The sequence below is a fragment of the Protopterus annectens genome, chromosome 11.part0 (genome assembly GCF_019279795.1).
Source record: "Protopterus annectens isolate FY-2018-M chromosome 11.part0, PAN1.0, whole genome shotgun sequence".
Lineage (NCBI taxonomy): Eukaryota > Metazoa > Chordata > Ceratodontiformes > Protopteridae > Protopterus > Protopterus annectens.
This window is the reverse complement of record NC_056745.1, coordinates 1,241,271,414-1,241,288,913: the sequence shown is the minus strand read 5'-3', so window position 1 is coordinate 1,241,288,913 and position 17,500 is coordinate 1,241,271,414.

Sequence of the window (17,500 nt, the reverse complement as noted above, 5' to 3'; positions counted from 1 at the left end):
AGTAACTGTATTTAGAGCACAACCTAAAGCTGTTTACTGAATTTCCTGTTTGCACTTATTTTTAAAATCGTTTTTTCTCAAAACTTGCATTTTATCTGTCTTTGGCCTAGCACTCTTGTGTAGGGTCATTTACTGCACTGTTATAACTTGTTAATACTTGTGAACCTCTGCTATCTCTGAAAAAAACAAAAAAAAAAAAAAAATCTTGCTTTTTTTCCCACTTTTCTGAGATTTAAAAAAGTTCAATTACAGGCTTGCTGTTCTTGAACTGTTTGTAAGTTTCTGTGAGGCCATTTTTTGCTTGGGCTAAAGGGAAGTCTCTCTGTTGATCAGTGGCAGTGAAAAACATTGAGCACCCTGCCTGCCCCTGTGGGAGTGGTTACTGACTTGAAACTGTAGTTTTATTGGCCATTTTTGGTCATTTCCAAAACTCCTTCATCTTCCTCTCTTAAAACCCTCTTTTGCGCATTTTTGTGCATTTTTGTGCATAGCGCAACAGCGGGCAGCGCCGCCAAATTGGGTTAATTGGGTTTAAACTATTCCTGGCTCCACAAAGTCTGCTCTTCACTTTTTCCCTTAGAACTGCTCTATCTCTCAATTTAAACACCATATTTTCATTCTAAGGTCCTTCACTGATCCAATTAAGTAATCCTACAAGTTAGCACTATTAAACCATAAGCACTACTTACTCTTATACTCTCTATGATTACCCTGTCCCCTATTGGTCCGTCTTAAATTCAGTTTCCCTATATTACTCTAGTATGTCCAAAGGTCAATCAATGGTTTCCTCTCCAGTCCAGCTGGTGAATCTGGGAATTTTGAGGCAATGTTACAACTGTTTCATGTACACGGACAACCCTCTCCTCCTCCAAACAGGTTCAAATATATGTGAGAGATGCAACTATTTAGCCAAACTGGAAGCTGAGCTCTCTCATCTCAAAACTGATGTAACCAGTCAGGAGGAGAAGGTAACCTCACACAACACAATTCCAGTACCACATAGTCCCACCACATCAGCGAACCAAACACATAAATACACAAAAACATACTCGGAGGCTCTAAATAAAAATCTACCTAAGCAACAGAGACCTCCAAAGCAGACATCCAAGCAAACGCTACCTCAAAAAAAACACGCACAACACATAGCCCACAAAGTCAGTGTGCCAAGCAGCCACAGCCCTTAAGGTTGAATAACACACCTGATACTCTTGTAATAGGTGACTCTATTGTCAGATACACTGACGTCCCACTCACCAGGCTGAATAAAGGAAGGTCACGGTGAGCTGCCTGTTGGGTGCTAGGATCCGCCACATAATGCAAGCACTCAGGTCACTCCAAAGCAAATACAAATATGACTCAGTTATTGTACATGCTGGTGTGAATGACCTGAGATGTACCTCCCTGGACTACATGAAAAGAGACATAGAGGAGCTCTCTGATTATGTAGCCCAGGCTGGTATGACCCTGACCTTGAGCAGCATCTTACCCTCACCTAGAATGATGCCACAGTACAAAGACAAAATGATCGATTTTAACAATTGACTAAAATGTTGGTGCCATTCAAAGGGGATCCAGTGTCTGTCTGCCTGGGATGACATGCTCGACAAGCCACGTTGCTTCGCTAGGGACAGCTTGCACCTGTCACCACTGGGCTTTCGGATATTGGCAAAGGCTCTTGCCACCCCCATAGTGCCTTTTTTAGGCAAGGCTCAAAAGTCAAACCCACCCCCATAGACAGCACAAGGAAAAAGAAACTAAGGGTAATGCTGCTAAACGCCAGAAGTCTTAACCTCAAGATGCGCGCACTCGAAGCTTTCCTCAGTATGGAGAACATTGATATCTGTGCAGTGACAGAAACCTGGTTCAAGGCCCCAGAGAGCACCCCAGCACTACCAGGTTATACCTCATATCATGCTTTTCGGCCCCAAAACCCGGACCGAACCACAAAAGAAGGGGGGGTTTCCATATTTATCAAGGATATCCACACCTCCAGGTTAGTGGCATTGCACGAAGTATCAGAGACCATCCATGTGCAACTAACAGTGGGCAAGACTGCTTTTCAGTTTATAGCATCCTACAGACCACCCTCTCAAAGTCAGGAATCCCACTCGGCTTTCCTGAAAACATTGGAGAACATGAAGATCTCTCCGAACACCATTATATTGGGTGACTTCAACTACCCAAACATTGACTGGGAGCACTACTCAAGCCCCAGCACCTTAGCCCAAAGGTTCCTGGAAATTATAAACTCAAATGCTATGGAACAACTAGTCCACCACTCCCACAAGAGGGGACAACATACTAGACCTGATCATTACCAACATGGGGACTCTATGCTCCACACCAGAAGTATATCCCTCATTGGTAAGATCAGACCATAAATTAATCTCACTGGATGTCCACATCCCGACCCCACCCCCAGCCCAGAAAACCACAGTGAAAACCTTCTCAAAAGCGAACTTCTCACTTCTCAAAACTGAAGTGGAATCCTTCAGGGCCCCAGGGCCAGTGGAAACTATGGCCCAAACTGCAGAATCCTATATAAACGCATTCTACGGACATCTCCAGGAATGCATGGATCATGCTATCCCAAACAAAACCAAGACCCAATCACCCAAAGGCAGGCGTCCAGTCTGGTGGACCCCTGCCATAAATAAACTGTACAACAGAAGGAGGAAGCTACTACATGATAGAGCAAAATCCCCAATAGGGAAGGCATCTCTGATCAGTACTAGCAAAAAATTACGATCCCTCATAAAATCCACCAAGGCCAGCTTCGAGAGAAAAATTGCACAAGACACCAAAGACAATCATAAGGCTTTTTTTTAGTTACATTAGAAACCTGGGATGCAACTCCCAGACGTGTTCTGAGTTGATTCTAAATGACAAAAAATACACTGAACCCACAGACATCGCCAATATCCTGGCAGACAGGTTCAGTGCAAACTTCTCCTCCCCCTCCCCTCCAAAAGAGCAAGTATCTATCGCAGTAGAGGGCTGCCTCCCAAACATCTCTGATGCTCAGGTGAAGGCTGCCCTCTCCAAAGCAAAAAACACTACTTCCATGGGACCAGATGGCTTCCCAGGTTGCGTCCTACATGAACTCCTAGAGGAACTAATCCCTCATATAAAACAGCTATACAATCTCAGCCTCACTACAGGATATGTGCCCACAGAATGGCATACAGCAACAGTAGTCCCACTCCACAAAGGTGGAGCCTCTACAGACCCTGGAAACTATCACCCCATAAGCCTGACTAGCTTAGTCTGCAAGGCTATGGAGAGGATCATCATGGAGCTCATAAACAAAGACATTGGGGACCTACAGACACTAGATCCTACCCAGTTTGGCTTTATCAAGGGCAGATCCTGCCTTTTGAACCTGGTTGACTTCTTTGAAACAGTCACCAAAGCCATAGATGAAGGGAAGGTAGTCCACACAGCCTATCTGGACCTTGCAAAGGCATTTGACACAATACCCCACTTGGGCATCATAGATAAGCTAGCCAGCTTAAATATAAATCCCTATGTCATAAGATGGGTCGCAAACTGGCTCAAAGACAGAACCCACAAAGTGAGAGTTGCTGGAGCCATGTCAGACATGAAACTAGTCACAAGTGGCATCCCACAGGGTTCTGTCCTCTGAACACTTTTGTTCAGTATATACTTTTCCGAGGTACAGGCAAATGTGGGAGGACTATGGCTCACCAAGTTCGCAGACGACTGCAAACTGGGCGCCATAATCAACTCTCCAGCTGACACAAACATCCTTCAAAAAGGTCTCACAGAGACAGATAACTGGTTCCAGCGCCATGGTCTAAAGCTAAATGCCAAAAAATGTATAGTCATAGCCTTTGGCAAAAACAATGTGCCCACAAATTACCACATAGGCGGAAACCCATTAAGTACAGAGAAAGTTATTAAGGACCTGGGGACCAAAGTTGATAGCAATCTCTCCTTTGAAAACCACATTGCCAAAGTGGTTAGAAAGACCTTCTACATAGCCCAACTCATCACGAAGGGTTTCACATCTAGATCAAGAGAGGTAATCGTGCCCCTTTATTCATCCCTCATCAGGTCCATCATAGAATACAATGCCCCTTTTGGGATGTACCTTACCCGACACCTGCAGCAATTAGAAAGACCCCAAAAGTATCTCACCAAGAGGATCAAGGGTCTCAAACAGATGCCATATGCTGCTCGGTTAAAAAAACTCCAGCTCTACTCAGTTGCATACCGCCTACTTTGAGGCGATCTATGCCTGACATACAAAGCTATGTCAAATCCAGAATTAATGGACATGCTCCACCTAGTAAATCTAAATCCCTTAGAGCCACATGCTCGAGGGACTTGAACCTCAGCACAGAAATAAATAGAACTTGCTGGAGGGACAGGTTCATAACCCAGAGGCTCCTTTCGCTCTGGAATAGAATTCCAGTTCATGTGAGGCAGAGCACCTCACTGAATCTCTTCAAGAAGAATCTCGATAGGTGGCTGGGGGATCATAGGTTTGTCCCAGGGATTACTCCCGTGTCACTATTAGACAGAGGCACAGTAAACTAAACCTTAAAGGGCACAGTATACTCAAATCAAGGGGTGACATAAGCCATACAGAATTGGGCTAGGCTTATAATTGCCTCAGGGCAGATAGCCTAGTATGAACCTATGAACCTATGAACTAAGCTAAGCTTAGCTTAGCTCATTTTATGTTAGCAATACTAAGCTAAGCTTGGCATAGCTTATCATATCTTAGCAATGCTAAGCTAGGTGCACACATGCGCATACTGGTGCAAACCCGCTTACTACTGTTTACAAGTGCTCTCTCCCGCTAACCCCCATGCTCATGTCTTTGACAGAAAAGTAAATGGGGTGATAGGAATGTGGTGATAAAGGGTGCTCAAAGTGGGGAAGAAAGCAGGGAAACTAGCTTGGGATGTACACGATGGGTGTGGAGAATGTCCATAGCTGCCCATTTCTTTACCAGCAACAGCTGTGCATATGCAATACATTAGGTGGGATATTTGAAACCTTCCACCCCTGAGAGAGGGGTGAGGACATCTAAGTATGTGGTACTACCAATTATGAATATCAGGCGCATGCACTGTTTGCGAACTGCTATACTGTCATTAGTACGTTACTCACATCTGAACAGTTTGTGGTTTGTGTTGACATTAGCACAGTCTGCTCAGGACGACTGGACATATTTCTGTACTGTATATGCCTACATACACCCTTGGTTGTGTCTGACCACACGGGTATATAGTATCTTTGGGTAGGGGTGCAGAACTGCAGTGTGCATTATTTATTATCGTGTGATGTTTATCTTACTGAACATGCAGAGTTGCTGTGTACCTGTAAGTCTATGAAGGCTTGTAGTCTGTCTGAGTAGCTCCCACCTTTGGACATATCCAGATGGTAGCAGAGGTCAGCCTAGTATTCTTTGACTGTGCACCACAGCAGTCTTTTCAGCACCTGAACAATGGCATTGTCACAGGTGGTTGCTAGCAGTTCATGGCTACATCCTTTGCTATTTCTGTGTTGTACTGCTACATAAGGGCATGCTTGTGGGATTCATTCTACAGCTATTTGCAGAGTGTGTAACAGCAGACAAGCTGATATGCCTGTGTGTTTTTGACTCTTCCATGCCTCAGATACTCTCACGTATATATTTGAACAGCCTCAGGGAAAGGTACATATAACTGGGATACACCTGTCATATAGTTCAGACATTTTTCAGTTCAGACTTTGGGTGATTCAGAGCATTTCTATTACTACACCTTTTCAGATGTGCCAGCGGTGTCTACACTCACTTATTGACATTTGTTATTAAGTGAGATTCAACACCTTTCTGCCTACTGTTAGTACATTTCACAGGAAGTCAGAGGGGCACAGCTAACATTTGTTTACAAATCAGGGTCATCACTGTAGAGCAGTCACTGTTGGGAGGTCTGGCCTGTGACCTATGCAGATATGCCAGTGTGTATCCTGCTCTGATACTGTGTGGGGTTTGTAAGCTGCTACTGTAACCTTATTCCCTACTAGCATGGCAGATTCTCTTTTCACAGTCATGTCATGCAATTCAACAACACCTGCTGGTTAAGACCCACAGAACAAGATTTATGTTATGCCATTCCTATTTTCCCTTTACATTCACTCATGGTAATGCATGATAAATTACTTTCAGCACTAAGCTATTGTATATCTGCTGTGATTTAGTGGTACTTCATGCAGACTGGTGAGTCCAAGGTCCCGGGTTTGAGACTGACAAGGGTATTTTTATTTTGCTGCTGAGCAATACAAGGACCTTGTCATACAGAGTGACTAAGGCACTTTTAAGCAGTTATAAGCGAGCAGATTGGCGCAGGTTTACGTGACGCTTAGCAATGCTTAGCTAAGCCCACACGAGCTCATGCTCGCGCACCCCCCCAACTACTGCTTAAAAGTGCTTACTCCTGCTAACCCCCGCGCTAATTTCTTTTAAAGAAAAGAAAATGGGGAGATAGGAAAGTGGTGAAAAAGGGGGCATGGAGAGGGGCAGACAGTAGAAAAACAAGCTTGGGATGTGCAGGAAGGTTGTAGGGAAGGCCCATAGCTGCCCATTTCTTTAACAGCAACAGCTGTGCATATGTTGAAAATTTGGAGGGAGTTTTAAGACCTTCCACCCACTGAGAGAGGGATGAGGACAACATAGTTTGTTGCACTGCCAATTAGAATTATCGGTGTGCATATCCTATGGACATGTGTGCAAAATGGGAAGCTATGTATGGGGCGTAATTTTTTTTCGGGTACGGATTGCCCTTTTTTTTTTTTTTTTCAGGTGAGAGTAGTAAGTGAGGTAGGGGAAATAGGTATATTTGGGGAGGTAGGTTGGGGAGGTAAACAGACAAGACAAACAAGACACATACGGGGTGGAATTTGACACATGGGGTGGGTGAACACAATTGACGGGGAAGGTTGTTTGGAAATTGCAAGCCCATGAGCCCACAGATGGTGACAGTGGAACTGAGATCCCCACCCATGGGCAGTCACCACTGCACCTTCACAGCCCCGGGGGTGGCTGTGCTGGGTGCTGAGTAGGATGGGCAGGCTCACCCGTGAGACATGCCACTCTCGCCTCAAGCTGGCATAGGGGATCAGTGACTGAACGCTGGAGCTCCCTATGCACCACAGCCCGGACCCTTCAAAAGGTGATGGGTGGCCCTTCTCTGCCCATGCTTGCACGGGGAGATGAGCCCCATCCCCTGCAGCGCTTCCACCCAAAGGTGGCACAAGACCAACGGAGGAGGGGAGTCCAGGCTGGGCACCAGAGCCACTGGTGCCAGGTGCACTCGCCAACTGAGGAGGGACAGGTGAGTCCACTGGGACCGGCCTTCCCATACATTCTGTGATTCAGTGTGTTTCATTACAACATAAACAACAGCATTCCAGATTAGTTGTAACAGCATGCAGTAATATTCCAATTAACCCAACACACCACAGTTCCAACAGTTGAACAGCAAACATAACACATGCATATATTGAACAACAGTGGTTATTCCAACCACATGCAGGGATGATTGGTAGCAACAGGCCACCATGAACGTGGTGTTTGAACAGGGCACATGCATCAACATGAGTGCAAATATTTATGGAACAATAGGACATATATCCCGACAAATATTTAAGATTACACATACCCACTGAGGTGCGGAATTGCATGGTTTATGCAGAAACAGTAGGGTGTAGAAAAAACCTCCATTAACATCTTATAAACACTTTTACTCTACACTACATTCCTAGTGACTGCAGGTGTATATTCCCTACATGCATTATTACACTTGCCACCATGCATTAGGTTGTGTAGTGGGTTTGGCTAGTTCAATTTATACTTGACCTATATCTCACATACTAACTGTCCAGGATGCAGATGTTACTGCTACATATTTCATGGCTGCATTTATATTTCTTTATCTACATATCTGGATGTTTTCACATGACGTTTTCACTTCTAATTGTACAGAACCCTGCATTTATTGAAGCACACTTACATTTCTGGGGAACATATTAGCATGCTACACATGTGCCAGATTTACTTATGCATGCCAGCCAGTAACTGACTGTTGAGGACTGTATATTTACTTCACAGCTACTAGCACTTCCATCACCCACTTTAGATGGGACTGCAGAACTCTGGGTTGCCAGCACTTTCTAGCACATTACTATTTGTATAATGCAAGGGTACAACAACATTTCATACTAAGTAAAACAGACACACTCTGGGTTTTAGACCTTTATTAATGACATTACACACTTTTCCACAGGCTCACTCCTTTATTTGTTTTAACGGTATATATGGCAGACATGTTCACGACATATTAAACCTTTATTAATAGGTTAGCACACTCTTTTTTCAGGCTCACTCACATATTATTTTATATGACAGTGCCTGCAGAGATATTATTCCAGACATTTGTTACCTTTCTTAATGGGTTACTACATTCTTTTTCTGCCTCTATAATGTTCTTATCTGACAGTACATGCAGAGGACTTATTCAGTCCATTTTATGGCTGTATTATTGGACTACAACGCTTTCTTTCATGCTCTCTCCCATATTTTATATAACAATACATGCAGAATAATCACTAACCTGCCTGGCGGAGCAGCCTTAGTAGCCTATCAGAATAGACTTTCTGATTCATTACACGGTCACCTGCAGCTGTAAAGAAAATGAAGGGATATTGAGACATTCCTATCCATTATACATACTTCATTTTAAATCCTTACATACTGCATTCCATGGCTACATACTCAGTTGTGGGGCATCCCGCATCCCATGGGCTTCCTGTATCCACTGGTTCAGGTGGTCCTCCTTTCATCTCTTCAGGTCCGCATGGTGGTGACGGACCTACTCACCAGTCCGGGGAATGCCTGTGGCACTGGTGAGGTCACGAGCTAACTGGTTCCAAGCCTCTGCCTTGTACTCCGTCCCTTGGAACTGGCCCTGCAGGAGTCTTGCCTTGTGACAGTGGACTAGGAGCCAAACCATATATTTGGACTCTTCGGTGCCCCATCTCTGCACTCGGAAGCGTGCTCCCTCTCCAACACCAGACATTCTGACAGCAGATGTGAGCTACAATCAGTTATGGCGTGTATTCCTGCCTGTGGGGCTTAACTATGCCACATTTCCCGCACTTTTTTGTGATTGGCCGTTTTGTAAAATTCTCGGCTGACTGCAGACCTGCTTAGTAATGGTTAAACTACCATTCCTAAGTTTATGAATGTTAATAGTGGCTGTTGCCCCTATGTTGTCATGGCTTAGTGGTTCTGTATTTTGATTATGATGCAAAGGGTCCTGGATTCAAACCTTGTCATTCTTTTATTTTAATACTGTCTAGACCGGCTAGGGGGTGTGGCTGCATTTAAGCAATTTAGATTTACATTGCTCTTCTGTGCCCTACAGTGCCCTGGTTAGCATGGTGCGCATTTCCGTGCAAACACATTGCGCGGGGTAAAGCACTTTTAAATGTTGGGCAATTCTATTGCGCTGGGTAAAACGCTATTACACTATGGACAACTCTGTTTAGCTGGGTGAAGCGCTATTAAACTATGGGCAACTCTGTTTAGCTGGATAAAGCGCTATTAAACTATGGGCACCTGTGTTTAGCTGTGTAAAACATTGCTTAATGGCAGGCTATTATATATCTGAGTCTTTTCAAAATATATATTTTGTTCGCTGATACATTGGCCATGTCACTGCTTTTAATAAAATTTTAATCATATTTGTCTGGTATTATTTCAAATACTGATTTAAAACATAAATAAGAAGGGGAGTGGTGGAACTCGAACCGTGAATGCCTTCTCTTTGTGCATACGCTCTACCATTATGCTATTGCCATTTGGATTGATTTGCATAAGTAGTTCTTACATGCTCTTCAATGTCACAATTGCTAACTGTGGTTAAGCAATGGGCACACCCGCGCAAACAAGCACAAATACGGGCAGCTATATCGTGGATTTAAAAAAAAATAATATTTTCCGTTTTATAATTCTGATGGGGGTTTACAATGTCAGAGAGTGTGGTGTTGAGTGCAAGTACATTTGAGCGGACTCGCTCTTGTCTGTTGACATTATGCTTTTTAAAACCTTGCAGGGGCGTGGACTTTTAGACTGCTCGGCAGTCAGACATGCCCCCTACTTGCCTACTCAGTCTGTGTAAGAGTTACGGATGAGTCAGCATGCCCTCATGAATATTCATGGCACGCTGATGACATACCGTTCAACTGCAGCCTCCGAGTAAGACATATTAAGTCTTACACGGAGGTTTCATGAATCCGGCCCAATGTTGTCACCAAAACACGTCTTCTTGATGAGAACCTGAAGCAAAAGACACCCAGATGTAGAGGATTTGGTTCTTCTCTTAACTCATTCACTCCAATGGAGCTCTGGAAGTTTGCACTGCAACTTCCAATGGGCGGAGCCTAAGCCTTTTGACAGAATCAAATTATGTTCTCATATTTCAAACAAATGTGCATATCTTTGGAACCATAGAGGTTACAAAAGAAGTACAAATGGCAAACACTTCAGCACAAACTATTTTTATAATGGTAGCATTCTTTAGGTTCTAGGTCTTAAACCAAATTTTAAAATTCACACTAAACACAGTAACTATTACATTTGTAATATTCAGAAAACAAATTACAATATCTGAGCAAACACTCAAGTTACACACATACTGTCAGCAGCATTTTATTCATCTAGCTGAGAACTTTCATTTGAGGCTAAGGAGTTCTGCCTGTGTTACCTGGTTGTTGACATATTTAGAAAAATGTGAAAATTATGTCTATATAAATTAATATCATACAAACAATTAATATCTACTTACCTGCACTAGACAGAGGTCAAATATTAATGCAAATGAGTTTACCATTGTGTAAACTTTAAGATGAAATTTTTTAAGACCTTGTACATAGCATGGTTTTGGAATTATTGATGCAAATATGAACAAGCAATATTTGATGCCTACAGGCTTCAGTAGGAATTAACTGCAGATGCACCTGCAGGCGTCACTCTGATGTAATGAGTTAATCTGGATGAAGTTTTCTGCACCAAATTAAAATACTTAAACATGCTATGAGTTTATAATCTATGAATACAGGTGCATCTTGCTCCTGGAGAAGTGATACCTAACATCACCTCTGACAAAAGTGGAAAGAGATAGTATCCTCTCCCAAACAGAAAATGTCACTTCTTGCTAAAGCATCTGTTTCACTGATTTCTTTTCCCAAGGGTTTTCCACCAAAACAGCAAAACAGTTGAAAAGGAAATCTGACAGTGAACTGAAGAAACATTCATGGCCTCCTGAGTGAAATACATAAAGATTTAACTTGCTGACCAAGACAACTAGCAACTGACGTCCTGTAATAAGAAAATTATTTTCTCAGTGTATTCTTGTTTACCAGCCTCTGTTGGAGCCTTTTTTAAAAGAATGGTCTCTCCTGTCTCTTAGATTCAATATACTGATGGAAGGGACTGAAGAAAACATCACACCAAAGAGTTACTGGACAATCATTAACTTCATCCTCCATATCACATGAATAAACATGTCCAAAAGTACCCATTGCCTGTCCCTCAACTGACTGATGTGGGTCCTAAGACTCTTATTTATTTATTTTTCAGTATATCTTCAATGTTTCCAATTTATTTTATGCTTCTCTGAAAGTTTACATACCAGTACATTCTGAGAAGAATTAACAGAAGTAATATATCCCAGAACTTCATGTGCATGTAATGCTGCTAAACATTTAGAATTGTACTCTTTAGACAGGTATTAAAGGCAATGAAGAAAACGAACAGCCTTAAGAAGGATTTGGTGACCAAATGATTAATCTAACTTTATTAGAGGATGCCATTTCTTTCCGCATGCAAATCAGAAACTGCATTTGCAGTTTTGAAGATAAAGTCTGTAGCATGACTGCTGACAAGAAAAAAAAAAAGAAAGAAAGAAAAATCAGGACTCAAGTTATGCAGCAGTAGTGCAAAGCTTATGCAGTGACCACCTATTTCATGTAGAAGAAAATCTGAAAGGTACCCGTAGATAACTAGGTTTAATGAAATTCCAGCTGTCATGCTAACTTTCATTTTCCCCTTCTGTCATTCCAGTTAGGAGGTATGGTACACACACACACTGCATTTTTCCAGACTGTATGAGATCAAACCCTTTGCTGCTGGGGCATGAGGAAGTGGTAGCTGAAAAGCCCAGACCATTGAAAAGAGTTGTGTGGTGTGGTAATGCAGTTAAGATGGGCCTGGGTTCATTACATGGTGGAGGTGATTACTGCTCTTTTTCCCTGAAAATAAAGCTGAAGCATATCTCTCAGCTGTACCTCATTATGAGGAACATACCTTATTTGGGGTCTTAAAAAATTCACGTTCCTTGAAGTTCATAGGTTCATAGGATGATACTAGGCTATTGGCCCTGAGGCCCTTATAAGCCCAGCCAAGAACTTCACCCATGTTCTCACAAAGTTAGCACCTGTTTTCTCTGTCCTGCAGGGACAGAGGTGGGATCCCAGGGGTATATTTTCTGTTTCCCATCCAGCTGTCCAGGTTCCTCTTAAAGAGGGCTAGTGAGGTAATCTGCTTGACATGGAGAGGGAGTCTATTCCACAGATGGGGGAGTCATTGGGGCACAAATCTATCCCACCAATAAGTTCTATTAATGTTACAGACCAGGTTGAGGCCTTGCATGCTGGTTGCGCGAGTGGAGTGTGACTTACAGATATGCAGCAACTCCATCAAAGCTGAGTCTGAGATGGCCTTGAATGCCTGGCACAGGTCACCTCTGAGCAATCTGTATGAGACTGAGTAGAGGGATATGGCTTTTAGCCTGTCTGTATAGGATAGGTGATGTTATGTTGTCTCATCTCGCCTTCATTCTTGCTGGTTGGGTTTGGAGCCAAACTCGGCTCTGACTCAGGCATATACTAAATCTTGAGAGCTTCTACTGGCTCGAGGCTATAACCTATCCCATGGTGCTTTGCGGCTGTTCCCCAGATCTCGTTTGCCGCTTGAAGCTTTGGGATTGTCTTCCCTGGCTCAGGGTAGTAAAATTTAATATTATACTCTATTTTGGTATTACTTCTTTCAAAACTTACTGTTACAGCCTACTTTACCTGTCCCACTTATAGTACAATGCCTTTTTTTTTTGGGGGGGGTTCGTATTTTGGCTATTTTTTCTTTTATGGCTGCCTTTTTAGGCCTTGTCTTCTCTCTTCCCCTTTTTTCTAGTTAGAGAATCCATTTCAGTTAGAGTATTCTTGCTAAGGAGTCACCATTTTTAATTAGAGGCATCTCCTTGGGTTGGAGGAGATTGTCATTTAATTTAGAGACTTCTCCTCCTCCCTTTCCTTTCTTGTACAAAAAAAAAAAATAATAATAAATACCTTTCTGTATTGCTTAACTTATTTTTGTAGTTAAAGTTTTTGCGCTGTTGTGTTAGTTGTTTTTTGACAGTTAAATATGTCAAAAGAATCTGTTAAAGAACATAAATCTGGATTTAAAAAGTGTGATTCATGCACTCAAAAAATGTCCATAACGGACGGACACACAAGTTGTGTCTATTGTCTAGGACCTGTCCATCTCCAAGACTCCTGCTCCTTTTGTCATAGTTTCAGTGCCAGGGTCATACAGGAGAGGAAAAATAAGCTCATTTTAGGGGCTTGTTGAAAGTGGATGATGGTAATCAGACTTAAAAACTGGAAAAATCAAAAAAGTCTGCTTCATCGGCTCCAGTATCTGAGCCGTCAGGCAGTTTCAAAGTTACAGTATCCCCGGATCCAAAAGCTTCTGGTTCCAACAAGTCTGGTCCTCCCTCAGTTCCATCTGTCTCTTTGGAACCATTGCAGAGCCAAAAAAGGAGTCAGGCACCATCTTTGGAGCCTGTCCATTCGGTGCCACAATCTCCTTTGCTACAGTATGTGGCAGGTAGCCACAAGTCTTCAAGCCATTCCTCTCAATCCTCCAGATTGTCAGATGATGATGTGGAGTGGGTCATGAAGAGGTTGCATCCGGACCCAGGCCCTAGCAGAAATTCTCTTGAGCCCAGCCCATTGGATCATGGAGCTGACAACTGTATCTCCGATATCGTCGATTCCTCCTCCGACTCGGATGAGTTCAGAGCCAGGAAGTATGGAAGACATTGTGCTGGAACCGCCAGAGCCAGTAATCACTACTGATATCTCGGCTCTGATGTCTGCTCCAATCTGTTCGATGCTGTCTTCCATCGAGGGATCTGGGGGCTGACACTCCCTGGTCAGCTCCTGGTCAGCTCTGGGGGGAGAGCTGGGTCGAACCCATGTCAGAACTGGCTCTCCCACTCGGCACCTTGGCTCAGGTGAGTTCAGCTCCCACATCAGCCTCAGAGCAACCCTCCTTGGTGCTGCAGAAATCTCCTGGCTTCTCGGGGCTGGAGTCTCTCTCAGCCCAGGACCGTGGTGCCCTCGAGGTGATGCAGAGTGTGCTCTCCACTGAGTCTGCTCCACCTTTGGCTCTAACCTCTCTTCACCCCAAGGAACCAGTGTCCACGTCTTTATCATCCCTCCATCACCCCATAGTAGAGAGCCAGTGTCCCAGGAAACTCCATTAGGTGGAATATCCTCTTCCGATACCTCCCCGGAGCATCCCCTCGAGGAGGTCCCTCAGAAGAGGCAGTGTAAGAGGAAGCACGTAGACTCCCCTCAGTCTGTCACTTCTGATACTGACTTGGAGGATTCAGATGGGTCCCCACAGTTGCCCTCTGAGGATGTCTCCTTTTCAGACATCCTGGAGATCCTTAAGCAGAGGGGCAGCTGGAAGTCCCTTTCCCCTTCTGAAGATGAGTCGGTATAACTGGAGGAATTTGGCTGTCACCCCTCCACCTCTTGGGTGTCTCCACCTTTCGACCCTCTCCTGGGTGTCATGAGTCAGAAGGTATGGGACTCTCCAGAATCAGTGGACCCCATTCCATGGAGGCCAAATAAATTTATTACGGTCCCAGGGGACAGACAGTATCTAACTAAGGGAGTTCTAGTAGATGCAATGATGGTGGCTGTGGCCACAAAGAAGGAGTTAGCTGAAACTTCTGCATCTGTCCATCCACTGAACAAGGAATCTCACATGATGGACAGGTATGGGAAGCGTACTTTCTCCTTAGTGACCTTTACCTTGCAGTTGCTGAATTATTTGTCACATTTCACCTGACTCCAGTGGGATCTCCTAAAAGAGTTGGGAGATACCCTACAAGGTGCTACAGCCCAGGATTTATCTGATAAGATTAATTCTCAGCTGGCAACCTTAACCTCCATCACTAACTCCTCCACACATCTCATTTCCTATGCAGCCGATGGAGCTCTTTGAGACTTTCCTGGATGCACCTTTGTGAGTTTGCTGAACCCTTCAGATCTTCCTTAATTGATGCTCCTTTTGATGGCTCATCCTTGTTTGGGCCAAAAGTGAAAGAAACTCTCACCAGGAGTGAACAAGATGGTAAGACTCTATCTGCCATTGGAGTCTGTTTTTCCACCCCTACCAGACCTTATCTTAAAGGTAAAAGAGCGGAAAAATGTGGTTTCAGAAGTCCAAAAGAGCCTTATCTGACATTCGTGGTGATCCATCCCCAGGGGCACATGGGGAAATAACAATGGCAGATGCCATCCACATGGCAGAAGGGGTCCGCAGAACTAGGGAGACAGAGATACTTTCTCTGGTCGGCCCTTCCAGTACTCTTGAAAGGTGGCTGGACTGTCTGCCTCTGGAGGCAGTCGGGGAGTCTATCGCTGTACCCAGAAGCCTGGTTGAATCTGACTCAAAACAAATGGGTACAGTCCATTATATTCAGGGGTTACAGCATTCCTTTTCACAGTCCACCTCGTCCATCAAAGTTTATCCCAGACATTCCACCTGGTCAAAGGGATCAAGCAGCACTAGAAATTCAAACATTGCTAGAAAAAAAGAGTCATCCAAGAAGTCCCCGCAGACCAACTAGGATCCAGAATTTACTCAAGGTACTTTTTAGTTCCAAACGAGACAGGAGACTGGAGACCCTTATTGTGAGGAGGTCAAAGTTCCAGATGGTAACACTGCAGTCTAGACTCCCATTTCTGGGACAAGACAACTAGATGTGCTTGTTAGATCTTCAGGATGCGTACTGCCACATAAAGATGGACAGGCACTCCAGAAGATTTCTACACTTCCGGCTGGGAGCCAGTCATTACCAGTTCAGAGTTCTGCCCTTTGGACTCACTACAGCCTCCAGGGTGTTTACCAAATGCATGACAGTATTCCCGGCTCATCTGAGACATCAGGGATTCCAGGTGTTTCCATATTTAGATGACTGGCTCCTAACTGCCACCACCAGGCAGCTACTAATCAAAGTAAGAGACTACACCATCCATATCTTCTCACAACTAGGCATTACTATAAATGCAGAAAAATCTGCCTTGTTGCCATCACAGTGAATTGCCTTCACAGGCGCAGATTTAAATACAAATGACATGTTGGAAAAACTACCCCAAGAAAGGATCCAAACATTACGCAGTCAAATACTTATCTTACACAACAAGAAAAAAGTACAGGCAAGACTTGCCTCAAAGTCCTAGGCTCTATGGCAGCGATGATTACACTACTTCCCCTGGCACAACTTCACATGCAAATATTACAGTGGCTACTCTTCGCTCAATGGTCCATACAGGAGCTACCCATGTCTCATGAGATCCTCATAACAGACTCCTGCAAGAGGGATCTGCATTGATGGATTCACTCTACTCCGGTAACAATGGGCAGACCATTTATACTCCCCCAACCAGTTGCTACAGTAACCATGGGCATGTCCCAGATAGGATGGGGGGGTGCATTATCTGGGTCAGATGGTCCAGTGGTTTGGAAAGACCACGAGCACCATTTACACATCAATGTCCTAGAGATGAGGCCAGTGCTTCTGGTGTTGCAAGCATTTCAGAACTCTCTTCCCATGGGGACTATTGCAATTCGGACAATATGTCAGTAGTATGGTACATCAACAGACAAGGGGGAACCAGATCCTATCCCCTATGTCGAGAGGCCCAGAGAGTTTGGCAATGGGCGATATCTTCTCAACGTTTTCTGGCGGCAATGCACATCCTGGGGAAATCCAGTGTTATAGCAGACAGGCTAAGCAGAGTGATTCTCATGCCTCATGAGTGGTCCCTGAATCAGGAAGTTGTGAATCAAATTTTTCACAAATGGGGCCAGTCTTGCTGCAACCTTTTTGCCACTCCCTTCAATGCCAAATGCAGCAACTACTTTGTCCTCATTTCCCCTCTGGGAGAGTCACTGAGGGATGCACAATTGGCCCTGGGACTTCTTTATGCTTTCCCCCATTTCCTTTGATTCCAAAAGTTATTCAGAAAGCCAAGTCATTGAGTCGCAGGTTAATTCTCATTGCTCTATACTGGCCTCGTCAGATCTGGTTCCCTTACCTTTGGACCCACCTTCAGAAGGGCCCAT